The 27,500-nt window shown below is 39.9% G+C and overlaps 2 protein-coding genes across 5 annotated transcripts in view; one reads left to right on the top strand and one right to left on the bottom strand.

Moving 5' to 3' along the window:
- CMSS1 (cms1 ribosomal small subunit homolog) overlaps positions 1-27,500 on the bottom strand; it is a 181,379-nt gene that overhangs the window by 116,906 nt on the left and 36,973 nt on the right. The window lies entirely within an intron of this gene.
- Positions 1-27,500, top strand: part of FILIP1L (filamin A interacting protein 1 like) — a 156,156-nt gene that overhangs the window by 96,119 nt on the left and 32,537 nt on the right. Inside the window, exon 1 of one of the 2 annotated variants that reach the window (XM_083500768.1) lies at positions 21,567-21,715. The exons of the other annotated variant lie outside the window; for it this stretch is intronic. The gene's annotated coding sequence lies outside the window, so the exon portion shown is untranslated. Of the gene's footprint in view, positions 1-21,566; positions 21,716-27,500 lie in introns of those variants that run through there. 2 annotated transcript variants of the gene reach the window in all.

The following is a 27,500-nucleotide window of genomic DNA, read 5'->3' as shown; positions in this document are numbered from 1 at the left end:
TGTCATCAGATGCCCTTGTCTACAACGGAAAAAGTAGACGAGGGGTAGCCAGACAGTGTTGGACTACAACTTCCATCAGTGCCAGCCAGCATGTTGGGATGATGGGATCTGTAGTCCAAAAACCACATTGGAGGGCACCACATTGCCTATCCCTAATGTACACACTCAATTCAACACATCCTGGTTTATTTGGAGCTACACAACCTATCCTGGTTGAGGGAATTCTCCTTGAGGACCTCCAAAATGTCTGTGTGCTTATGCACTTGGACGTCATTCCTCAACATTTCCTTCCTCTAAACAAAAGGAAAGCACATTGTAAATTAGCAAAGTTTAAAAGTTTCATAAAAATATTACCATGCATAAAACTGAATTCCTGTAATCACAGCAAATTATGCTGTCCTGCTGTTCAGCTAAGGAAATCTCCATTTCAGAATTTTAAGTAACAAGTGGGGCTGGCAATAAAATGTTGCAGCACATCCTTACCCCCTGACAGGAGATCTCCTGTACAGGGTTCCAGTCAGCTATAGCATAGTTCAAGGCATTATAAGCAGAAAGGGGATCAACTCACTCTTCCGCTAGTTTTTTATTTGTTTTTTCCAAGTGACACTCAATATTTTTAGGGTCCTGGAGGCCATTGAAGGTTCACCTCATTTGGCTATTTGAGGATGGAGTTTCTCCCTTTGGAGTCTTTTGAAAATGTTTTATATTGTATACTACAGAGTTCACTCAAGCAAACTGACATCTCCCTCTATTTTCTCAGCAGCCCAGTTTTAGATCAAATCTCACTGGCACTCAACCACATGGGATTGTAATCAGAGGGAATAATTTTTTCCTGATTAATCCAAAGAAACTCGAGTACATATGCAACTGCTCCTTGGGACTGTTACACTTAACACACACCCCCACACACCATCATCTTTGGCAGGTGGGGAAAATGTACCTTATGACCCCCTCCCTCACTATCTGGAAGTGCCTTCAGAGTGTAGTAGGAAGGTAAGCCCTGCTATGTAATTGGAAATTCCCAACATAGCTTTCTGAATAAAGCGAAATCTGCAAATTATTCTGAATGCAAACTGTTATATACTGAACCTTCTTGATTTCAAACTATTTAAAAGATCCATTCTCTCCTAGAATGCTAAAATGAAATAAACTGAAATTAATTCTATGCTCAATGCAAGATCAAGACTGTTAGAATTCATATGGAATGCTATAGAAACCACATATTTTATCATACAGCATTTCTTTCGATAGTTTGCAGACTCAGAGTACTTCATACTACCACTATTTACATTTTTAAGAAATTAAGATTCCCAAGGATATTTACATATAACATTAACTTGGCTTTATAGAATGCTAACGGCACGTAAACACTGTTGACTTATTTAGTTGACATATATGTCCAGCAGACTCCAATTTCATACACATTGAGCTATTGTTGAAGAATGCATTGTACTCAAATGCAATCATTTCCTTTTTGCTTTCTGGCAAGTTGTATGTATTACATATGCTGAAGACTATGTCTTCCAAGTTGTGAAATGGATGCCAGATCTCTGTACATTTGACCTTTTTCATGGGTATCTTGTGTTTTGTAGGTGAGTGAGCAAGACCCTCCACAAGCACAAGTTTAGTTCTATATAACACCCCAGTGGGAGAGCCCAAATACTTTAACCACTACAGCATAAAGATAGGCTCAAGGAAGTGATGCACACAGACTAATGACTTCATGCTAGCATTTGAAGAACAGTCTACCACTTCATAGCATAACTTTCAACAGATGTTGGGAAAGCATACTCTTGTCAAAATCCACATGATTCAAAGATTTTCACAAAGATCCTAGTGCATAATGAAAGGTTAAAATAACGGCACAGAAACAATACATCTTTTAAAAGTACAAATAAATCAAAGGATAAAAAAGCCAAAGGCTGGAAGAGCATTCGCCATGCACCAATAATTCAATTTTCCTGTTCCCTAGTAAGAATGTAGAGCAATCCTCTCTTCAATATGGAGACTAAGAAAGAGACCACAACCACAAGAACGAATCATTAGTGCCTTCACATCAATTTTCATGCAATCAAAAGTTTTCATGAACTGAATGTTGCAATTTAAATACCTTCACCTATAATAAATTCAGTGATTTGTCTATGTACTCCAGGAAGCATAATTTCAAACTTAACTCTGAATTCATACCAACTTCAGCGAAGACTTATACCTCAATTTGTAATTAGGGTTTTGTGTTCTCCCCACCCCCAAGCACAAGACAATTAAAGACTGAATCAGTAAAACAAAATAACATAAATGAAATCAGTAAACTACTCTTCCCACAGACCATTAGTCTCTACTTTCAACACTGCTGGAAAAAGCTTTGACCAAGGCCACAGCTAAGCGTATTTCATGAGTTTTGTAAGTAAGTGGTAAGAGACCCACCACGACCATGCTTTTGCCAAATACCAACATCTGTAGGCCTGAAATATCTATCAAGAAGTACTGAGCACAAGACAACAATTTCTCTGAGCACTTTTACCACCACTCAAATAAAAAGCAACTCTCCACTGGCTTATCTGGCTTTACTCCATGGCTTTTAAAAACCTCAAACTCACACAAAAATATTTCTACTGAATGCATAGGTGCAGAACGCTGATACAACGGCAAACATTAAATGGTGTCACCAGATGTGATGGCAGCTAAAATGTTGTCTTAAGGGTTAGGTCTTTCAAGAGACTTGTACACATAGGCTCCATAGGCCCATCAGTGCCTTCAGCATCCAGGTAAGTTTAAGGGGGAAATGGTGCATCATGGGAGGACTGATGAGCATGCAGTTGAGCTGTGAGTGACTTTTGCAGTTCAAACCACCACTGAGGATGGCAGATACTCTTTCCAGCATGCTCACGCTTAGCACTTTGTCTAACACATCCTGTAGAATGGACAGGACATTTGTCCTCGCTCAGCATTCTTCTCTTTCAAGTGCACAAGGCCAGGCAAACGTTCCATGCAAATCTTATCTGAATATTAAAACTCACTGGACCGCTCACTCTCAGCCCCCATTCTGTTAGGTGGAACATGTTAGGATTTGGATGGTGTAGTATGGGCAAAATAGATACTGCCCCACCTTGAAGGGTTGCTTTATGGGCTGCTGAAAATAAGGACGTGAAGTGCTTTGAACACCCAAAAGTACTATATAGATGTTGAGTACTATATCAAAGTACTTTGTAAAAGTAACAAAAAAATTACCTACTTTTTGTTCCCCGTGAATAAGGAAAACCAGAAGCCTATCTCATCTATTGTGCACACCTAATTAAAAGAGCTTAATGCTTAGATCTCAAATTATTTAGGCTAAGAATGCAAACTTTTTTGGACGCTTTGTCTCAAAATACACACAGCCATGATGCCAGCAAAGCAAACTGCATATTATCATTGTCAATGTAAATCACGGGTCTTGCTTTGCTGTAATCCTTTGCAGTGAGAAGCTGGCACAGGGCCAGGCAAAAGCACATAATTTAAACACTCAATCAGTTACATTCCAAGGCATTTGTTTAGTGTTTAATAGGCTCTCAAGGGATGAGAAAATTACTAAAGTGCATTGTTTTGACATGAGACAGAGTGAGTCATCGGTTGTCACTAGATTTGGGGGGCTTCAGTATTTATTGTCTGAGACGAACTTCTTAAAAAACACATTATACACCAGCACATATGTGCAGGCACTCACATGTGCATTACAATAAATGTGCTTGCTTAAACCATTATGGCACAGGAAATGTTTTCTGGTTCTCAAATTCTCTCTCTAGATTTAGGATTCTATTATATACATTCATGTTCTACATTACAATTATAGACAGATTTAATACACTTTCCCTTTCAAAGAGACCACATTTAGCTTGCTCATACTTGGCACATACAAAACTATTGAAATTCCGAATCAAGGGAAATAAACATTCTGTTCTCAAAGTAAGCTTGACATCAACATGAGGATTTAAAGTTAATGCAAAATTCACTTATTGAAATCTGAATTTGTACATGTTTTGTAAGCGAGAACTATTCCGCAGGTCTGATAATAGTCTACCTGTTGTTCATGCATGCTAAGCTCCCGGCCCGCCGCATCTGGGCAGAACACAAAGCACAAACCTAAAACATATTTTAACCTATTAGAGGCGTAACATTTTTATACAGCTACAAATGAAAAATATCTCAAGGGGTTCAAAAAAGAATAATTAATGAAATTTATAAGTGATTTTAAAAAAATGCTTCAACTGGATTTGTGATACTATTCTTCACTGTCATGTTACTATTATCTTCTCTCGCTTGTGCTGGTATTTCAGAAAGATTGCCAGCTAGGATGTTCAATAGTTGGCCTTCTCCCCAATGTAATTTACTTTGGGGGAAGATTCAGTGGGCAGGTTTTAGGATACTCAGGCTACAACTGACTGCCACATTTAGCATCAGAAAGGTATTTTCCTCTAGGACACACTGGTGAGAGAACACGAGGTGCTTCTTTTTTCTTCCAAAACACATGACTTAGTTTGAATTATTCAAGCATCTGACCCACCTTCTCTTCGCCTGTGGCATGCTGATCTGTAAAATGTGAATTGATCTGGTGGGTAAATGGCTTTCCTTTGAAGGAGCTGGAAACCATGGCTTTTGGTCCATTCAAATAACACAATTCTAAAAAAACATGAAATGCCTTAAAAATAATCATCCCGTTAGAAAGGATGGAAAGAAAATGAGAACACCAAATACACAAAAAATACACAAAAGCAAACCAATACCCCCACTCCCTTAAACATATTCAATAAGCCACAGAATGTTAACCAGCCGAAGTCCTAGCGCCTAGTGGAGGAGGCACACAAAGATGGGCCTCAGATGATGACTGTAGGTCCAGGTTGGTTCATATGGGAAGAGGTGGTCCTTGAATTATTGCAGTTCTGAGTCACTTAAAGCTCTGTAAATCAAAACCAGCACTTTTATTTGGACCTGGAAACTAACTGGCAGCCAGTGCAATTGTGTCAGGATCAGTGCAGTATGTTCAAACCCTCTTGCCCCGGTGAGCAACCTAGGCCCCAAATTCTGTACCAGATGATGTTTCCAAACCGTCTTCAGAGGCAGTTTGTTGCATTGAAGCCCAGTGAATTAGCCATGTACTATCCCCAAAGCAAAATCCAGCCTCCTCCTGTCCTGCGTTCAAAGCCCTATAAGGAATCTGCATGTAACCCCCTTTAAACTGTTATCATTGTACCTGTGTAGAGCCTGAAATCAGCAGTGCACATTCAACAGATAACCATATCCTCTCTTTGAGCAATAGTTTTCAAACCACTGAACACAGGGGAAAATAATCTAAAAACAGTATCAAATAACAGGCATTATTTTTCCCCATCCTTGCAAAACACACTGATAAAAACATCAATAAACAATTATTAGATTTCCACAGATGATTCAAACACATCATCCTTTGCAATTTCAGAAAGCCTATTTCAAAATCTCTTAGACAGTAGGCAAGTAAGACACCTTTCAGTCCTGTCTGTGGAAAAATTGGCAGCACCTAAAACCCAGAATCCAAAGTCTTTGATAAGTGTGGCCATGACTTATCCCTCCTGGAATCCAACCTTAACCTCAAAACAGATGGGATGTCAGAGGTGTTGTTAGAACTTTGCCAAATGTGTGCATCTCCTACCCTTTTACACTCCCCCCCACTGCTTCATATAAGTGATGGATTGTGATAATTAATCATTAATACAGTAATCAGCCAGGTGTTTAAACATTTTGGGGCGAGCTTCCTAGGAAAGAACCTTAAAGTAAAAGGCAGGGTGCTTGCATTCAGCAACAGCCACAGTCTACAAAAAAGTTTTAAGACTTCGCTCACAGGAAATTGAGAGGGGGTTGTTATCTTATCTGAGCACAGGGATGCTACTGCTGTGGAAAAGAAGGCTAGCAGCAAGTCCCGTTTACGTATACTTAAGTAACAGTATTGCCCATCTACAAAGTTAAAAGAAACAAAACATAATGACCACCTACAGAGTTAGAGAAGTTTTAGCAAAGTATATGAAACAGTTTTGACAAAAAGTTACAAACACTGGTTAGAGGTACAGGACTTCTAAGAAATAGTAAGCAAAAAAAGACCCAATTCTTATACTGGGCAGAACAGACGTCCTGAAAAGGTAATATCTACAAGAGGCCCTCATTTGCGGAGCACAGTGATCATAAGGTACATAAGGGGTAAGATGACTTTTCAGGTATCAAATGATATACAACATAATTCTATTGATGTTTGCTTGAAGGAAGTCTTTGTGAGTTGAATAGATATGACTTCTAAGTCAAGGTTGGTAGGACTGCACTGTAAACTCAACTGGGCGTGGGAGACATAATTAATAGTATCATAACATATCCAAGGGCACTGAACATTAATATACCTGTGACTGTAAAACGCAACAACATGTTTGTGTATTTAATGCATCTCTGATGTTCCTATGTTATCTTATTTTTCTGTTTCTGAAATTCTAATTTAACAAATGTTAAAGCTCACCACACCAATCCAGTGTGGTGTAGTGGGTTCGTATCTCCGCTCCTCCACATGCAGCTGCTGGGTGACCTTGGGCTAGTCACACTTCTCTGAAGTCTCTCAGCCCCACTCACCTCACAGAGTGTTTGTTGTGGGGGAGGAAGGGAAAGGAGAATGTTAGCCGCTTTGAGACTCCTTAAAGGGAGTGAAAGGCGGGATATCAAATCCAAACTCCTCCTCCTCTTCTTCTTCTTCTTCTTCTTCTTCTTCTTCTTCTTCTTCTCCTCCTCCTCCTCCTCCTCCTCCTCCTCAATAAAAACTACCCATGCTCCTATTACACACTCCTGTCTGTCTGTCAACTTCCCCTTGGAACAACATGAGGCTAGCCTGATTTCTGTGCACATAAGTCCTGAAGGCACTAAACACATACGGACTGGGAAAACTTACACAAATGGAGAACAGTTTTTTTAAAAAAATAAAATAAAACAGCCACTTCAGCAAGTTAAGTGTACCAATTACATGGTGCATATTAGGGCAACAAATTTCTCCTTGCCTTCTCAATGCCATATGCCCGTCTTTTTTCAACTATAGTTTCCATTCACCATTGCAAACATGTGTTGCCATTTAAATGTCAAGAAAGGTATCTCTCAACTATCCCCCTTATGTATGATGAAATGAAATGGCAGACTGAATGGAGCCATGAAGCATGCCATTAGCAGTTATTCACACTTCTGTTTTTCTTTAACTTCTGTCCCTCTGAAGTGCATTCATTCTGCACATGGATGTTTAACTATAATGACATCCATGACTCATAATCCAGAAAATATAACGTCAGAAATGAACTGCAGTGGTAAACTGTATGTGTTGTGTGGGGGGTTTTTTAAGCCACCTTAAATAAACCCATCCAGTTTCTAGACGGAAGATTCTTCTGCAAGTCTCTTAATCCCACCATCAGCACTGATGATTCAAAATTATTTTCTTTAAAAACCCTTTACTACAGTCCCATGTCCAGTTACCCATCCTTTCATAGAGCACTTGTTCATTCAGGATCAAATGAGGCTGTGCAATTTTTCCAAACAGACAGCCTCAGAAAACATGAAAGGCACTTCCCACATAAACACACAAGCAGTGGTGAAAGACCATACATAGAGCATCATTCAGAATGAAAATTAACATACAAGATTATTTACAGGCAATGGTATGACTGAGGTCACAGGGCTGGCAGGCCTAAGAGTTCCAAAGTCATGAGCTGAACACCACAAGTATACCAAGACTTAAGTAATGCTCAGGAGTTAAAAATAGTTGCCTTTCAGTGTCAGGGGCTTGGGACCTCAAACGATGATCTGCTAGTGAAAGAGACGTAACTTTGCTCACTAGACCTTAAGAAGTTTTCCTAGGGCTAATATATCACTAATAGCTTCAGGAGAAGTTCCTATAGTCCCATACAGTTTGGGAGACATATTGTGGCATTTTCCAGATATATCTATCTTGAACAGCCCACAACAGGTTTTCCAAATTGCACTGCATATAACCTTTGAGATACACATGCTAGGCTACTTGCAAAAGCCCCACTACATATGTGCAATGTCCCAGCACAACTAAAGGAGCCTACTGGATTGCAATCATTGTCAGCTTGGTTTCAATCGTGTTTCAGAAATAATCCCTATGGAGGATTTCATCAGGTAATCCCTGAAAAACAATGATTTGGTTGAAAAGTTGAAGTGCAATATAATTCGAGGTCCCAATCCAGAACATCTCATTTAAGTCTCATAAAGTTAAAGGCAACAAATTTTAACTGAAATGGGTGTGAATTGTATCTGAATACTTAAATATTCTGATCTGCAATGTGCTCCCAACATATAAACCTGATTAATTTCAATATGGCATGCAGGAAAGAGTGTTCCTTTGTAAACTGTGACTTTAGAAAGACCACATGGCAAACAATGCATTCACCCTATTTATAACTAGGGTTGCCAGCTGATCGGGGGGGGGGGGGGAACGACCCATGTGCTGGTGCATTTAACAGCAGACAAGCAAATATTTTCAAGTCCTGGCAAGGAACACGATTGCCTGGTAATGTCTGCAGATCAAACTGCTGTTAAAGGGTAAATGTATGGGACACAGAAGACTTGTTGGAAAGTTGGCAACTGCTTTTACAAAGTTATAATATAGGGAGTCAGAGCTGCCTACACCTTCTCCCTTCCAGTCTACTGAAAGCGCTACATCAGTCCTGATGCAATCTAACCTATCATCTCCAGGCTAGCAATGACTTGCCACATACAGTACTAATGAACAAATGATAAACTCTCCAGACTGCACTGTAACCTGAACAGATTGGGACTTACTCTAAAGTAAATATTCCTATAAGTATACTGCAAAACACTTACATTGCAATTCTCAGTGTATTCAAGGGGACTTACTTCTGAATAAACATGTATAGGATTGCACTATTAGAAGTAGCTTTGTAAGAGTAGTTTTATATTCCATGATTGAATTTCAAGTAGTTTTTAACTGAATCGTTCGCCAGTAAATGTAACCACAGGCTGCAAGGAAATTGCTCTGCCTTCTTTGTATTCATTAGCAGCAACGGTTACATACTTTGTGTGAAATTTCAATGGCATGGTTCAGAAAGGTGGTTATAAAATTTTAAATATTATTTCCCTCTCTCACACACACCTCATTGGCAGAAATAAATACTTAAAAAGAGACCTGTTAATGAAGTCATTATCTGCTTATCATACACCTTTTTTTCCTGAAGAATTCTGTTTGAAGTCAAATAGTTTTAACTTTTCAGACTACTATGTTAATATATTTTATAACCTGCAATGCGAATTCTGCGAAGGTGTTCCACTGTTAACTAACAATAGTATCCTGCCCTCAGGGTAGTTTGAGTTAATAAGGCTTCACTCTCCCCCCTATATGATGTAATGCATTTACATTTATTACTGTGCCTGAGAGATTTTGCGGGTGTAAGAAAAATCATAGGAATGACTCAGCAAGTGACATGATGTCATACTGGTAGTAAGTGGCAAAGCTGTTCGTGTAAGAAGCCTCCAGCCATAGTCACTGGGAACCAGGTGCTTTCCAGATCCTTAGCAGTTTTCTGTTGGTGCAGTTGCTTAAAGCTTACCACCACATATCTTGACCTCCCTTGTCAAAGAATGCTTTCCTGTATTACCTTACCTTGAACTCAAGTTGACAGCCTGTGGTATGTGTAGAATGGCAGAAACAACATCATCAACACTGCACACAGAGTATCAAGTGAAAATTCTTAACCGGTTAGCATTTTACCAAGGCACGAGAACCACTTGCTGCATTTATTTCAATTTTATTTGACCCTCTCATCTCCTCAGTTTTAAACAGTCTCCTTGCTTGAAACTGTGAGCTCAAATGCTTCATTACCACTTAATCTGTACCTTCAATGCATGAACCCAGGACCACTATCTTTCTATCCAGAAATTCATCCTATTCCACCATAAGTTTGTATTTGAAAGGTTAAAGTTGTTGAGCTACCTCACCACCTGGGAGAGGGATATCATCCATTTGAGCTCCCATTGAAGTATTTTGTGTTCCGGGCGCCATTTTGGGAAGGCTTGGGTCTGCTTTGATGTGAGAGGCCTCTCCTTTATCCCTTCATTTGAATACGGCTGTGAGGCAAGAATCTTTGTTTCTGTTTATAGGCCTGCATGCCTCATCATTCAGGGCTACAAGTTTTTAATTAAGCGTGCGAAATCCTCTGGCAAGGGCCAGTGTGTTTAATAAAGCTGAGGAGCTCTTACATTGAGCTCTGAAGATCCGTTCCCCTCACCTCTCTAATTCTAATGTGCATGTGTGCTCCCTCTCAAGAGTGTTAAAGGGAGGACGAGGGGTGAGGAACAGGAGAAGAGGCTGAGAGGCACCTCAAAACATTTTGGTGCCCAAGGACGAAAAATCCAAATAAAGTTCCATGGTGCTATCAAGTAATAATACATGAACATGTGCCATCCTTTAATGGAGGTGTGGGAAACCTCAGGCCCAGGGTTGAATGCAGCCCCTAGACTACATTATCTACCTCTTGAAACTCCCCCCAGACTATGCTCTGGCCTTGCCTTGTACCCCTGGGTGTTTTCGAGTAGCTGGAATGTGTCTCTGAGCTCTGAAGATGCCTCTTGCTTGTCTGGACACAGGCTAGGAATGGGTGAGTGCATGGAAACTACCCCATTGTACAAAAGGCAAAATGTACATCTATTGCTGTACTCATGTTTGCCTCTGGCCCTATTGACCCTAGGTATGTGGCCCTTAAGAGGTTGCCTAAAAGGGAATGTGGCTCTCAAATGTTCCCCACCTGCTCTTTAATGAGACTGCACATTCGGTAACACACCTCTGTGCCTATTGGTAAGCCATCCCTACAGGGGGATGCACTCCAGTGGTGTGAGGGGAGGGAGAGCACGAGGCCATATCCAGTTCAGGATCCCTTAAATGTAGTTAAGTGACCCCTTTGTTACATCTGCCCCTGACCTAGGAAACCAAGTCAAGATTCAGTTAAGAGCCCAAAGTTAATGTCATTGGGACAGTTTTTTCCACAAATCCCTCCCATAGAAATTAATGAGGCTTCAGAGTGCTTATCGTTGGCTGGATCATGTCCCCAAGATATTAACAAAGTACTTTTCCAGAATAGAGAACTGAGCCACACGACCAAGACAAATACCTGTGTCATCAATCTATCAAACAGATAGGTCAACATTTCTTTAAGCGGAGTTATTTCCTTAGAAATCTGCTTTCCAGAATAGTGCATGTGGGATATATTAACCACTGTGTCGGTTCAGCACAAATTCCTTAACAGAAATAAACTTGCTCAGTACCCCTAGGGTACTGATATAACTGTTTGGCTAGTCAGAGATTTGTATTTGGAAAGAGGGTAAATAGAATTTGCCCTGGATGTGACAGAGAGGGGCGCAGGGCACTTTTTGTAAGACTAGACCACAAGTTAAGAGTTGTTTTGGGAGACAACTCTGAAGGAGACATATTAAAAATGTTAATTGTGTTAGTAAAGAATTAGATTGTAATAAAATCCTAATTATCATTAGAAAAAATACTACGTCCATAGTACTGAATAGTACAGAAATATGATTGTTGCATCCATAAACTATATTACAGTGGTGCCCCGCAAGACGAATGCCTTGCAAGACGAAAAACTCGCTAGACGAAAGGGTTTTGCGGTTTTTGAGCTGCTTCGCAAGACAAATTTCCCTATGGGCTTGCTTCGCAAGATGAAAACGTCTTGCAAGTTTGTTTCCTTTTTCTTAACACCGTTAATACAGTTGCGACTTGACTTCGAGGAGCAACTCATAGAACGCGGTGTGGTAGCCTTTTTTGAGGTTTTTGGTGATTTTTGAAGCTTTCCCAAAACTTTTCCAACACCGTGCTTCACAAGACGAAAAATTCGCAAGACGAAAAAACTCGCGGAACAAATTAATTTCGTCTTGCAAGGCACCACTGTACTACAGTGCAATATTGTGTAGACTGCGATGGAACAGGATACAGAAATACAGAATTTGGTATTGATTGCAGAACTCAGATTCCTGACAATCTCAGCTTTCATTTTATTCTTAAACCAAGTGTGTAGCCAACAGGTTCACAAAGATACCGTATATCTAAAGTCTTACTGGAAATGTCAACTGAAATCTCAGAAATCAGAAGTGAGATGTGACTAAATAAGATTTTTGGTGGCTGGCAGGAACAGAAATCCAGAGTTCTTGCAAGAATAATAATATGAAAATAAAAAAGATAGATTCCATATTAGATTTGGTTTCCAACTTGTTATGCTCTTTTAACAAATTGCTTAGGACAAGTTTTCTGCTGCAGCTCACTTAATCTCTTTGTTCAGCTGGTTCTTTTGTTCTTGGGTTTTTCTATGCTGTAATTGATCGTCTCCATTTGTTATTGAGCTCTTTCACTTCCACAAATAAGACAACAGGTAAAAGATGCAAGTTATGAAGATTTGATCTTTTTTTGAAAAAAAAAATGATTAATTTGCCTGGTTTTTGGAGGCTAAACAATTCAATTTTTCTTGGTTATTATAACTGCATCCTGTAATTTCTAGTGCACACACCCCAGAACAAATACTGAGTACATCTACGCATCTGCTAGCCAGGTGCATAATGCAGATGTCCCATTCGTTTCTTCCTTCCCATTCTACGTTGAGCAATTGAGCTCATACCTTTCACTTAGTTCTGCACCCACCAGTCTCCATTTAACCCAAGCTACCATAGTTTTAGGGACGCGGGTGGCGCTGTGGGTTAAACCACAGAGCCTAGGGCTGGCCGCTCGGAAGGTCGGCGGTTCGAATCCCCGCAACAGGGTGAGGTCCCATTGCTTGGTCCCTGCTCCTGCCAACCTAGCAGTTCGAAAGCATGAAGTGGAAGTAGATTAATAGGTACCGCTCCAGCGGGAAGGTAAACGGCGTTTCCATGCGCTGCTCTGGTTGGCCAGAAGCGGCTTAGTCATGCTGGCCACATGACCCAGAAGGTGTACGCCGGCTCCCTCGGCCAGTAAAGTGAGGGCAACCCCAGAGTCGCCCGCGACTGGACCTAACGGTCAGGGGTCCCTTTACCTTTTACTATACTTTTAAGACACAGCATTAGATCTTTGATTAACTGATATCAAACACCCATGAAGATTTCCTTGGAAGTACTATCATGCATGTAACAACTGCATGCATTAGGTCTATGTGCAACGACAGATTTCTCAGTGCCTTTTTAAGGGAAAGAAATGATTCACATCAAGCAAACCCCACGAGTCTCTGACACCATAAGGAACAAGAGCTTAGCACATATGATCATATGGCAATTCTGCCTAACTGAAACACTGTGTATCTTTCCCTACCCACAGAACACTATGGGGAAGAATGCAGAAACACTGTGCAGAATTAAATTTCCCTCCCCACCTTGCACAAGTTTGTGTGTGCGTATACATACATACATACACACACACACTTCAAATGTATTCTATTGTTCCTGTCATGTCAAAACATTTTTTCTCTGGAGCTAATCAGATTCAAAAATTAACGCATCCTCAAATTCAGTTTGACATCAGAAGGTTTGGCACAAGCTTCTACTTAAAGTGTTCCTCAATTAGTTATAAAAAGGCAACATATTCTATTTGACTACTTGTTATAATCTAATTAAACTTTTTTCTACAAAGTCTATGTTTGCACAGATAACTTGCTTTAACTCTTCTATCCTTCTTAAAACAACAGAACCATTGAATACCTAAACCACAAAATAAGAAATAATACAAATACGAAAGCTTATTTCATGACTTCTAGCTTGCCATTCAATTAATTCAGTAGTCATGTGGCTTTCAAGCCTGTTAAAAAGGCAAATAAGTTCACAAAAGTCTGGTTCACACACCACGTTAAACTATAGGACACTGGTGCATGCTACTGAAAATGTATCACCTGGCTCCTCCCCACTTTGCCAGGTCACCCACCTAATTCCTGGACACAAGAATCGCCCAACCACAGCACCTCCATCTCATAAGGAGTCAGTCTCAGTTTCATCTAGCCCAGTATTTTCTACATTGGGTTCTAAGGTCTCAGCCAGATCAAATCTGAGACCCACAGTACATAAAGCATATTTGTACCTCTGAGTCATAATCCCTCCACATGAAAATTATGGGGAGGTATGAGGAAGGCATTGCCTAACACATGGGTGAGCTCAAACCACCAGCCCTTCAGTTAACAGCCATGTGCATTGGCCAACTGCCTCTTTGATAAGAAGCAAACAGGGTAAAGGAATTGCAAGCAGCAAGTTAAACTGCCCATATAGCCTCCCTTTACATTTTAAAGTGTATGCTTAAAATACTTTACACCTAAAACATGTAATTTGTAAGCTAAGAATGCAATGAACATGCTTGCAGATACATGCATCATTCTTCTCAGAACTGTGGCAGCCTGAGTGATTTATGCAGCCAAGGCTGCTGTCTGCATAGTGTGTGTGGGGAAAATTAAGGCATTTTTATACTGCTCTTGACACATATTTATATCAGGGAGGTTTATAATACAATTTAAAATCTGGGGGGGAGGGAAAGCAGGTATACAACAGAACAATTAAAACTAATAGACAGTTGAACAGACAACCAAATAAAAGAGCAGAATGGAAAAGCATCATTCCCACAGTTTAAAAGCACAACTCACTAACATGCCTGAGATAATTTTCTTCTAAATGTCTTATCTAAAAGATAATACAATGGGCGCCAGAGACACTTCCTTGAGGAGAGTATTCCACAACTGGGGCACCACAGATGAAAAGGCTCCTTTATTGACACCAGCTTGATCTCAGGTGGTTAGTAGCACTGTGAGAAAAATCTCAATGGAAGATCATTTGGACAAACTGATATGGGGAAAGGTGGCCTTAACCAATGCAGAACTCTCAAATGTGCTGAAATATGTTCCCAATGAGTCACCCAAGTTAAAGTCTTGGCTGATTATTTTGAACTAATTGCAGCTTCCAAACCAGCTTCAAGGTAAGCCTCATGCACTGCATGTCACAACACGTTACGGTAGTCTGAAAGGGATGTTACCCAAGCATGGGTAACTGGTGCCAGACTATCTCAGAAGACATGACAGCCTATGCTGGTTAAAGAAAAACACTCCACATTACAGGAGTCACCTCAAGTGAAAAGGCTGAATCAAGGAGTACGCACAAGCTGAGATCCTGGTCTCTCAGAGGGATCGAAAGCCCACCCAAATCAGATAGTTACCTGGTCTGGAGAGAGGGATTCTATCTATCCAACAGTGCTTCCACCTTATCTGGGTTGAGCAAGAAAAAGAAGACTGATTTTTGAATATACTTTAAAGGCATCATGCTCCTTAATTCCTGATCGATCAACTGGTCTATACGTGCTTTGTTAAAGCTAATCTGTGTGTTTTTTAAAGCACAAAAAAATCAAAAGTTCAGGCCCAAATTATTTGAAAGCATTGAGTAGACAAAACAAACCAGGCTCCACAGTCAGGAGGGAGCAGCTCTGTGTTGGCACGCAAGGGTCGCAATGACCTAATCAGGCTTTAGCTCTTGTTTCTCTGATTCTGTGGTATTCTATCCTGCCATAATATTTACAAGTACAACAAATTTCAAAAAACTATGATTAGTTACTAAGGAGACAGGAATTGTTTAGCAAGAGTCAGCATCTAAATCATTCCCTCTCCTCTTATAGAAGAGCATATTTGTAAGATCCCACTGTTTTCCCAGCTCCTTCTTACTAACGGTCTCTTTCTACAACAAGAAATGAATTTTATCTACCAAAATCACTGTTCAGGGAGGGACCATGGCTCAGTGACAGGGCACATCGATTGTGTGCAGATGCGCCTTAGTTCAGTTTCTGAATTATTATGTTTTTTAAAGGACACAGGTAGCAGAAAGGGCTCTGTCAGATACCCTGGAGAGCCGCTCCCAGTCACCAAGACCGGGGATGAGGAACCTATAGCCTCCCATGTGTTGATAGAGTCCAACTCCCATCAGCCCCAGACAGCTTGGCTAATGGTAAGAAATTATGGGATTTGTGGTGCAGTAACATGTGGAAGGCTACAGGTTCCCAATCCTTGCAGCAGAGCGTCTTGGTTTAGCTCAGTATTGGAACAGCTTCATAGGTCTATGTTCAAACCAAGCCAGCAGGATCGGGAAACACATTTTCTTCAGCTTCACTCCAAAAAAACAGGAAACAGAAAGTAGAATAGATACTAGCATTTAAGATTCCAGCTCCATTTTATTATAGTAGGGGATAGCATAAAGCCACATATGTGCCAGTTAATTTTGCGATGGTCAAAAAGCAGGTGAAGTGTTAACATGTCCCTCAGCACTCGCTAAAAGTCAAAGAAAGCATCTCCATAAAAATACCTAAATTACACAGCACCTAGCAGAGTCGAGTACTTTCACCATATAAATGTGTGTTAATTTCAGCAGTATTTGAAAGATAAATATAGCATTTAAAAAAACTCAGTTCCTCCAAAATAACCTATGAAATATCTACTTTGAAACAAGAAAGTGAGTAAGGGGAGAAAAAAAATGTGGTGCAGGGCACTATTGACTACAAGTGATGTATAGCATGATTGACCACTTCCAAGGACAGCCTGCATGGTTCCCTTAAACCTTCCCATGTTATCCTTCCAGCAGCCGTATGAGGCAGGTCAGCCAGTGAGCTCCATGGTCAAGTGGCAATTTGAACCTGAGTCTCATAACCACTACATCACATCAACTAGTATGTTGGGGAGGTTCAGAAAGGTTATGGTAAAGTTCTTCTCCCTAAAATGAGTACTGAGGGAGTAATTGTTTTTAAACTTGGATCTCAAAGAAGTGTTGTACCAAGTGATACACAGAAATAGATCAGTGGCTACCATGGACCCTGAGACTCAACCACTACATACTCGGTGTCAGAAAATGCCCTACAGGAATAAAGAAGGGGTAATCTGAGAATCAGGCTCCAAGGCAGATGAGGCAGGTAACTATGCAGGGATTTCTGCTCAGGATAAGTTGATGAGCCACATCGTGGATTGAAGGGAGAACTCCTCCACTCTTGCCTGCCAAATCTATTGGGCTCAAGAGAGCAAAATAATAATAATAATAATAATAATAATAATAATAATAATAATAATAATAATTTATTTATACCCCACTTATCTGGCTTAGTTTCCCCAGCCACTCTGGGCGGCTTCCAACAAAATATTAAAATACAGCAAAAGGGCTGGCCAAAGTTGTTCACCTTTTTTTAGGATTGAAGTTGTTAAGCTTTTTTAGGATTTTACCCCAGGAAATAAATTGCCACAGGGGTTGGATTAAACCGGCCGGCAGGCCGGATTAGGCCCCCGAAACCGACTTTGGACATGCCCGCTTTAAAACATCCATGAACAAAATAGTTTGGTGTCACGTACTGTGAAGCAAGTTTTGACACATATGTTGCAAAAATGACACTTTGAACATCTTGGTCCCAAATGAAATGCGCATTCAGCAGAAGCTGGCACTGTACATGTTAAGTCCTCTTTAAAAAACAGTAGCCAGCTATTCATGGGGAGTAAGGAGCAGGCAGGAATGAATTCAGCATCTCTAAAAACTGGTAGGAATAAATGCTGTTTTGTCAAAGCTCTTTGGGTGCAGCAGCAGCAGCCACTGGATCAGGGAGATCAACTTCACGCACAGCACCTGTTCACAAGCTTGGTTCTTTATACATCTAGGGACAGGCACAAAGAAGCCATATGGTCCTTTCTTGGATTAGGGCACTTGGTTGAATCTTCAAGTTTATAAACAGACGGATTAGAACTTTCACCCAGCCCCCAAAGCTTGAAATGTCCAAAGCTTGCAATTGCTTCCTAAGGGTGACATTCTGAAAATGGCACAGACTGTAATCAGAACATTTAAGCCAAGGAGACAGAATATGGTCGCCTTTTACTAGGTCACAGTAAAAACCCAATCCTTGAGTCTGGTATGTTTTAAGTATGCTTTTAAAATGGAAAGAGGCCATATTCCCACATTCAATTTAAAGATGAAAATACAACAAACGAGCAAGCATTTGTCAAATATACGTGAGGAAAAGGGGATAGTGAAGAATAAACTGGACATTTTATTTCAAAAAAAAATTCATAGCCTTCTTCTCCCCACCCCAAGCCCATGACTAGAACTCAAAGCACTTTATGAAAAATTGCAGGGGTATTTTTTTTACACATACATACACATGTAGTAGTTAAAGTCAAGCCAGAATGTACAACATGAACACATAATCCAAGTTATTTCCTCCAGAAACTCCTACTTTATTCTCTCCCTCAACATTAATGAAACACACTCTTCATTTCCTGTCCTAAAGCATTATGTAATATTTGCTGTTACCCAGCTTTGGACAGTAACCTTTGAGTTGGAAGCATTTAGATGAAAGTGCAAGTATATCAGCTGCTTATGGTATATACAAGGGCGATTTTGAGTGCATACCATACAGTATTCTTTGCTCAACTCGGAAATTAGGGATAACCAACACACCTTTACAGCCAATAGTGCAATACCTTGATTTTATCTATAATTTTTCACACATTATCTGAGCCTAATTCTCCCCACCTCCCACCTTTTGCACTTTACTTCCTCCACCTTTGAAAGAAAACCAGTTTCCCCATCACTTCAATGGACAATTCCCTTCCTATTCTTTTGGTAGCAAGGACGGATTGTGCCCCCATTGGTTAGTGTGGTGCTGATAACGACAAGGTTGCAGTTTGATCCCTGTATGGGGCAGCTGCATATCCCTGCATTGCCGGGGGCTAAACTAGATGATCCTCAGGGTCCCTTCCAACTCTATAATTCTATGATTCTATTTGTAAAGAATTGTCTCTTTACAATGCTAAATTGGTTTCTATGCAAGCATACATAGGGTGGTAGCCAAGATCCACTAAAATCAATAGGCTTAACCACACTGAAGTCAATGGGTCTACTCAGAGTGTAGCTAATCCTGGCAGACTATGCGAAGAAGTGTCTTAGAAAAGCGGAATTGGTCATAATATCATCAGAGGTGCTTCAGGTTTGTAGTATCTACTTTTATTTTATAACATGATGCTGTGGTTCAACCTGATCTTTGACAGTTCAGCGTGTTTTGTTTTGTGGAATTCAGCCCTCTTGTTGAATTTATACTGTTATATTCCTTTTAGAATATATTTATATATATTTATATATATATATATATTTACTTGTTTTATAACACTAATGATTTGATCTGTGTCATATTCAACTAAGTTTTACACAGAGTAGACCCACTTAAATTAATGACTGTGTTATGGCCATAAATTCCAGTAGGTCTACTTAAACTTATTTGAATACCACCCTCTTTTTTAAATTGTAGTTTGCATTGTTGCAACGTGTTCTGGAACATTATGGTGAAGTGCAAGCAATAAATCTTTTGAATAAATAAGCAAGGACACACTTAAAATTATGAATTGAATACATGCTCAGCCTGACAATTTTACTTTCAAGAGCAGAGCACACACAAACACACTCCTGGTTTTCTCTCAGGCTTTCTCCATTTCAGGAACCTAGTTGTTGATCAACTGGGAGTAAGAAACCCTACAAATCACCCAGAGTCCTAGCAGATGTGTCCTCTATCCACCCCTACACAAAGGGATATTTTTAATTTTGCATAATTGCATACAGTGACCCCAGCTCAGTGATAGAGCACATGCTTTGGATGCACAAGGTATTAGGTTCAACCACTTACATCTCTAGTTAAAGGAAGCAAATGGGAAATACCTGTTTGCCTATCTCCAGAGGCTTGCAGGTAGCACAGGTGTGGGGAACCTTTGGTCCTCTAGAATGATGTTGCTGAACTACAATTCCCATCAACACTGGCCACTGTCCATGTGTGCTGGGGATGGTGGGAGTTGTGGCTCAGAAGAGACAAAGGTCCCCCATACCCGAGTAGACAATACTGTACTCAACTAGATAAACAAGTAATCTAATCTGGTAAAGGGACGCGAGTGGCGCTGTGGGTTAAACCACAGAGCCTAGGACTTGCCGATCAGAAGGTCAGCAGTTCGAATCCCTGCAATGGAGTGAGCTCCCGTTGCTCAGTCCCTGTTCCTGCCAACTTAGCAGTTCAAAAGCATGTCAAAGTGCAATTAGATAAATAGGTACCACTCTGGTGGGAAGGTAAACGGCGTTTCCGTGTGCTGCTCTGGTTCACCAGACACAGCTTAGTCATGCTGGCCACATGACCCGAAAGCTGTACACCGGCTCCCTCGGCCAATAAAGCGAGATGAGCGCCGCAACCCCAGAGTCGACCACGACTGGACCTAATGGTCAGGGGCCCTTTACCCTTTACCTTTAATCTGGTAAAAGGATGTTTCCCATGTTATGACAGTTACATAATTGAAATACACTTCTGACAAATATTGTATTTTTCAAAAAAAAAATCAAATAATTTCTTCATATTTTCATGGTGTCACTCAACTTCTTTTAGAAAGTCAAACTGAGAAAACCATAGGCTTGTGCTATTTTATGCATCTGAATATCAGACTAATATTTTATAATATTTGAATAATTAAAGTATGCATCAGTAAACAACTAAAGGATGAAATCCTAAACTCAGTGTCTAGGGAGTAAATTCCCCCAAACTTTGAGCAACTTACTTCTGAGTAAACATGGACAGACTTATACCGCAAAGGACTGAACTTCAAGTAATTCATAAATGAAGGCAGATGTGCTCTGCTACATGGATTAGGGACACAACAAAGTGGTTTTAAAGAGCTATTCATATAGCTTCAGACTCTTTCATTAACATGCAGGGGATTTAATCAGATAATTCCCAATAACCTTTCAATGAGATTTTGTAGTCCTTTTCTTGCAGTCCCTCCCCCCATCACAGAACACAGAAGCAAATTAGGTTACATGCCCTTAAATTATAAAACTCTTTCTCTGTTTTCAGCCTCCCTGTATTATCTTTCCCAGTTATTAATCAAATGAATGTCCTCTTTAAAAACTTTCAATTTAGTACAGCATACCCAGTGAAGAATCTTAATCAAATTTAAGTGAAAGGGCTGTAAAAGTGGGCTTAAAGGGGAAAATAGTGAGCAAACACTCAACACACACCCCAGTTTCTCATCTGGCCTTCCCATCATCACTTGAAGAATTGTTTTCTAGTTACATCATCAGGAAATAAAACACAGAACAAAAAGAAGAAGAACGCTTGGTGTTCATACTTCTCTCAAAGGATTTCAGCTAAGCTTCTTCCCCCCCCCTTTTTTTTTAAGAGAAGGAGCAGGAGGGAGAAACCTACGATCCAATTCCCCCAAACAGTTGTGTTGTGGAAAACCAAGATGAAAAGATTAAAATGCAACAACCAGTTTATTACTCTGTCATCAGCAGAGAGAAGGAACTGCTCTGAACTTAACTCTCCCGAACATTCATTTTGGCCACAAACTGATTAGACAAACGAAATGTTTCACACAGTCCAAAGTGTTAGCTGGAGCCAGAACACATTAATAAGCTTTGAGCTCTGGCTATCATTGAAATACACTACAGACACAACGAGTCTGCACAACACAGAGTTCCTTATATGGTATTGCCATGACGTAATGCTCCATAGGCTTGGGGCATGCAGAGAGTCTCTCTCTCATTGTTTGGTGTAACTGCTGGAATGCTCACATCCCTGATGCCTAAGAGAATCAAAATCCCAGCACCACGGAGCAATAGCTAACACAGGGACTCTGCAGTTCATTCACTGAAGGTAAGAGGGAAGTTGTGGGATGAAGTTTCTTTTAGCAACCAATAGACATTTTGCTTCAAAGTTAACTTGGTTCACTTTAAGAAATCCACAGCGTGCATGATTTAATTTGCATAACAGAGGTTTTTGAAGCATCAGCTACAGCAAACAACTACTAAACTGTTTTTTAATGCTCTCCCTTTTAGCATAGGAGGCTATTTCCAAACCAAAAGATGAGGCTTTAATACTGAGAAAGGGGGAACCTATGAATTACACTCCAATTCCAAGTGTGTGCTGGACAGAGTCATAACTATATTTAAAATTGTGGGAAAGGACCCAGCAATGTTGTAATGTTCTGGATAAAAAGTTTTAGTGATTATTTTTATACATTCGAGTGACACACTAACAGGCATGTGGAAACATGTATATAAAAGAGTTTATTGTACTTTTGAACAATTTTAGAAGATGTACTCAAGGAGATACTGCCTTAGATTTTTTTTTAATGCAACTATTAATGCAAATGCTTCAGTTATATTCAGGAGTTGCTTTTTGTTTGTTTGACTGCATATGTTCAGTTTAAAGAGGAAAGGCAGACTAGCTACCTTTAAGATCCTTTTCATACCTTTGTTTAAAGAAATAGTGCTGCTTAAAAAACGGAAGCTTTTCTTCCCTGAAAAGCACATTTCTGCAAGGTGCTAACTGGTCCAGGTTACCAGGCATTAAGGTCACTCAACATTTCTCAGTACAGGGCTGAACCCTAACAGAGTGATCTGTACCATGTCACCATTTTTCATATCAGCAATATTTATTCATGGCAAGATTAAACAGTGTAGTCAACTGAATTTAACATGTGAATGCAAATGTGTTTTTTAGGGGGGGGCGAGTTTGAAGGTACACATAAACTTGCACTATTCTGTAATGTGTATTCTGTATTCACCAGTTATATCTTTAAAAATTGTATGTTGATTTGCGGAAATTAGAACTTCCTGTGTATTAATTTAAGGCTACTAAAACAATGCCTCTGAAGGACAATTGGAACCATGCAATATTAACTTTTTTTTAAAGTACTAAATATTATGGAAAGAAACAGCTAGCTTAGCAGTATTTGTTTTTGTTTTTTAAGAGGTGCTTGCAATGTATATAGCATGTGCACATCACCACACATATAACTTACCTGATGCTTGAGAACTTTGGATTTTGTTTTAAATACTGTACCAACGTAGAAGCAGTAAGCACAATGTGGGGGAAAGCATCTGATTCATAGAAACTTTCCCAAATGGCTAACATTCTAAAATCTGCCAAGGTGAACCTTTCACTCACTACTAACTCACCTACATCTGGCAATTTAGCAATGTTTTTAAGGCTTTTAGAACAAAGCTGCTCAATTAAGGAAGAGAAAATCCTAGTTCTTTTGGTACTTTCAGACCGGCTCAACAGCAGCTTGCTGAATTGATTTACAAAGCGAAAGACACCAACTCAAACAAACTTGGTTGGTTTTTTTAAGGGAGCAACTTATATCTAGGAGAGGCTTCTTTCTACTTTTTAGTTGCACCTGCAGAACAACCCCAGGTGTTATAGTTCCCCAAGTCTTATATGGTTAACTGTTGCTTTATCAAATGCATCTGCCATTTCACTACTTAGTAAACATAAACATTTCACTTCATTGAGGAGAAGGGCATACCTTGAGCCAAAGGGTGCCAAAAAGTAGCACCACAAGGCACCACAAGATAAAGTTCAAAAGCTAAATCAGTTATCTGAAAATGAACAAGTAACATAAAAGTTTATTTGGTAGTGCTTTTAAGCAGCAATGCAAAGCCTCTTCCAATCAGCTTTTGAAACCACCAGAGGAGGGAAATCATTAATTACTATTTAACATTCATCTTAAAAACACCGACAGAAGAACAAACTGCATCTAAGCTGATGAACTAACTAATCAAAAGCATTTACACTTCTTGTATAATTATATGGATTAAAACTTAATTCAGACATAAATATGGCTCTCATTCACCTGACAGCATAAAAGTTAGTTTTTAAGAATTTCACCCACACTTCTAATTTCAAAACCACTCATCTATATTGCATTATTTTCACCCCCCGTTTTTGTTTTTACATGATCCTTGGTAATCAAACTGTGTAAAGACATACTAAAGAAACCGGCAAAAACTAAAGCCTGATTGATTCCTGTGGTGAATTTAAGCACATGCTGAACTTCTTTGCAGATAAGACCTTAAACCTTTAACTTTGGTTTATCATGCCCATTCCACCATGTGTGTGGAAACCCAATTACATTTCTAATTGTAAGAAATGCATTGTATCTATTAGGGACATTCTAATATGTCTTACTGGCCATCTGAATTTGCTTTGCAAATGCCAGTGGATTACTGATGATTGATGGGAGTCATGTTTATAGATTCAACAGTATGTTTATGGAACAAAGGGAAACTCTGAGGGCCTTGAATAGTAATGGTGTTGCTTTAGTGACATCACTGTGGACAATGTAACTTGTGGCCCATTACAACACTCCCCGTTCTAATACGGTGGTACCTCTGGTTACAAACTTAATTCGTTCCGGATGTCCATTCTTAACGTGAAACTGTTTTTAAGCTGAGGTACTACTTTAGCTAATGGGGCCTCCTGCTGCCACCGCGCCACCAGTGCACGATTTCTGTTCTCATCCTGAGGTAAAGTTCTTTACTTCTGGGTTAGTGGAGTCTGTAACCCGAAGTGTTTGTAACTCAAGCTACCACTGTATACTGTTCCAAATACCCTAAATTCCATATAGACTTATTAACAGCACTATAACATTAACTGGTTTCATCCTCAAAAGATATTTTTCTCAGAACATGCAATTTTCAAAATTAGTTAATATTAAACAATTAAAGTGTTCTGTGGTGACTGAACAGCCTCTTATGCAGATGCAATTTTATTAAAGTTGCTACTCCATCAATTGCAGCTATTCTAGGGTGTTTTGCAAGAATCAACATAAAGTATGCTTTCATGTATTTATTTATTTTTCTTAACGGCCAGTTCTTCACAAGCAGCTATCAGTTTAATGGAATCAGCTGGAATTCTAGTTTTTTAAATGTTAGAGGTTGACATCCTTCAAAAATTAACTGGAATGGCAATTATTTAGCTCCTTTGACTGTTAGAACCTTGAATGGAATGGAAGTGCTTGTACACATAACTTTTCCTTCTGGAAAAAGGTCAAAGGAGGTCACAGCTGATTTTTTGGAATATCAGAATAATAAAGAATAAGTTAAAAGAAAAGCCTTCCAAGTTGAGAAGGTAGCATAAAACCACATGGCTACCCCAAAACGCCACACCACCTTCCTCTGTGCCCTTTTAAAGCAATAAGGGAGAATGTGCCCTCACCCTATCTTTCATGTGTCTGTGCCCATCTCTGCTACCCTGATGCAGGACAGCTAGTGTCTGCAGCAAGGAGCATGCTGTACCCATGAAGGCTCCTCACGTGATTTAGAAACCAGCAGGATCAGGGTTTGTAATTATGCCGGGAGGCTACATTAGAGAAGCCTTCCTGCTGCAGACATTCAGACCTCCAACTCCTAGAGGATGACAGGACTGGTGATGGAGGGGGCGGAGCCAACATGCTTGTTTCCTCCTTCTCCCTCACATCAATTGTGTGGAGAAATTGACCAGCCACATAGTACCACAGATCACGAAACATCCACTGTCCTGCTCCATCCACAAACCATTCAGCTGAAAGGAGCAGAGGGGGCGGGAAACAGGTTAATGTAACAATAATATTGTGGGTGTAAACAAGTTTATTTATATTCTCACATGAGCTCTTAAAATTTCAGGCTTTAATCCTTCTCTAAAAGAGAGCAATCTATCCTAAGCGGTACTGATAAGAAAAAATATATAGAAAAAGGTATATAGTGTATTTACAACACCTCATTTAGCAAACCACATCCATTAATAATGTCAACTGTCACAAAGGGGCTGTCTTACAATGAAAATGGTATAGATTATGTACTGTTTGGGGTTTTTTTTTCCCCAAGTGTCTTTTTATCATCTGCTTCCCTTGATGCAGATTGTTCACTCAAAATCCAAAGAAAATGCTATTTACACTTTCTAAGGTTGTCTTTTGTATCCTATGCCATAACTAGGGAACTGCTGTAGTCCTCCTTGACGAAATGTCATTTAAAATCTGTTTCGGGACCAATTAATGGTTTTTTGTACACCTATATTCCTTATGGTAATATTGAACAGAATGAAGTCATCAAAATTAGGTTCTTCTTTCCTCCGCAGGATTAAAGGCTTAGTTGAATGACTAATGTAGTACTGACTTCATAAGGGTAATGGCTAGAATGCACAATCATTGCTAACAGAGGCTCTACAGAACCTCATGCAGTAGAACTATTTTGCATTCTTTCATACAACTTTCTACATGCATTTCTCAGACTGCGACCTGAATAACCACTTTAAAAGGTACTAGAAAAAGCCCTGCTCTTGCGAGAAGCAAAGGATGCTTCATACCAGATGAAAGGGAGATAGCATGGCCGCCACATGTCCCATCACAAATACTATGACATTTGAAGGGGAGTCAAGCATTTGCTTGTGGCATGTTTGCCACTTGTGAGTACAGCGGTACCTCGGGTTACATACGCTTCAGGTTACAGACTCTGCTAACCCAGAAATAGTACCTCGGGTTAAGAACTTTGCTTCAGGATGAGAACAGAAATCGTGCTCCGGCAGTGCGGCAGCAGCAGGAGGCCCCATTAGCTAAAGTGGTGCTTCAGGTTAAGAACAGTTTCAGGTTAAGAACGGATCTCCGGAACGAATTAAGTATTTAACCTAGGTACCACAGTACTCAGAATCCCATTCCACACTGGTAGCATTTGAATCCAGGAACACTGTAGCGCAGATGAATTATATGTAAACTTGACCCACAAGATCTCAACCACACAGCAGTGGCAATCCACTTGATTTAAAACCTAACCTAAGCATTTCTTTACACTGCAGTCATGGGGGAACCCATCACCCAATGTTAAATAAAAACACCAAACTCATCCCATCTTTGTATCCTGTCCTCTTCACCATTCTTCACGTCTCCAAATCAATATTTCTTAGCACAGCACAAGTTCAACCATGTGTCAGTTAAAGCATCCCCCTTCCACTCCCATTCCTCAACAGTACTGCTCAGCAATACAAGAGACAACTCCACACTCCCAACTGCATCCAGCCAACAACGAGCTTCTCCTTGTTAAGGAAAAGCAAGTTTAATAACTACTAGAGACTGAAATGTTTCTAAAGTGCTCCAGTCAAACCTAGAAAACTAAGGCACCACAAGCACACATACAAACAGCACCTAAGAAATTACAATTACTGATTAATAAGCAGCTATTTAAGTAGCAAAACCAAATAAATTAATTGCAATGCTATCATTCCTGACCTCTTCCAGATGTTGAAATATTCTTGCTAGTTATCTAGCTCCAAATATTTTAATTATGCAAGGGAACAGCAACTCTTTCTAATATAAGATTAACCTTGGCCATCTTTTTTCACTGTGATTCCCATGGGTTGTATATGTAGTACTGCATGTTATACTTCAGGCTTACCTAAGAAGATTTTTGAGATTTGTATCAAACTGTCTACGTATTTAGCGCTACAAGCTTTCTTTCGGTAGGGATTCTGATTGTAAGACTGTCTCGGGTTTTCACATTTAAGCTGCATAACTAACTTGTGAGAGGTGTTACAACTCCTGAAGGGAGCTGGGTTCTTGTTAGCATTTCACACAATATTATCAGCATACATCCAGAATCTTTTGCAGCCTGCAGCCTTCTGGGAC

This window comes from Podarcis liolepis (genome assembly GCF_965112155.1).
Source record: "Podarcis liolepis genome assembly, chromosome: 4".
Lineage (NCBI taxonomy): Eukaryota > Metazoa > Chordata > Lepidosauria > Squamata > Lacertidae > Podarcis > Podarcis liolepis.
The sequence above is the reverse complement of the archived record's forward strand: the minus strand, read 5'-3'. Positions and strand labels throughout refer to the sequence as shown.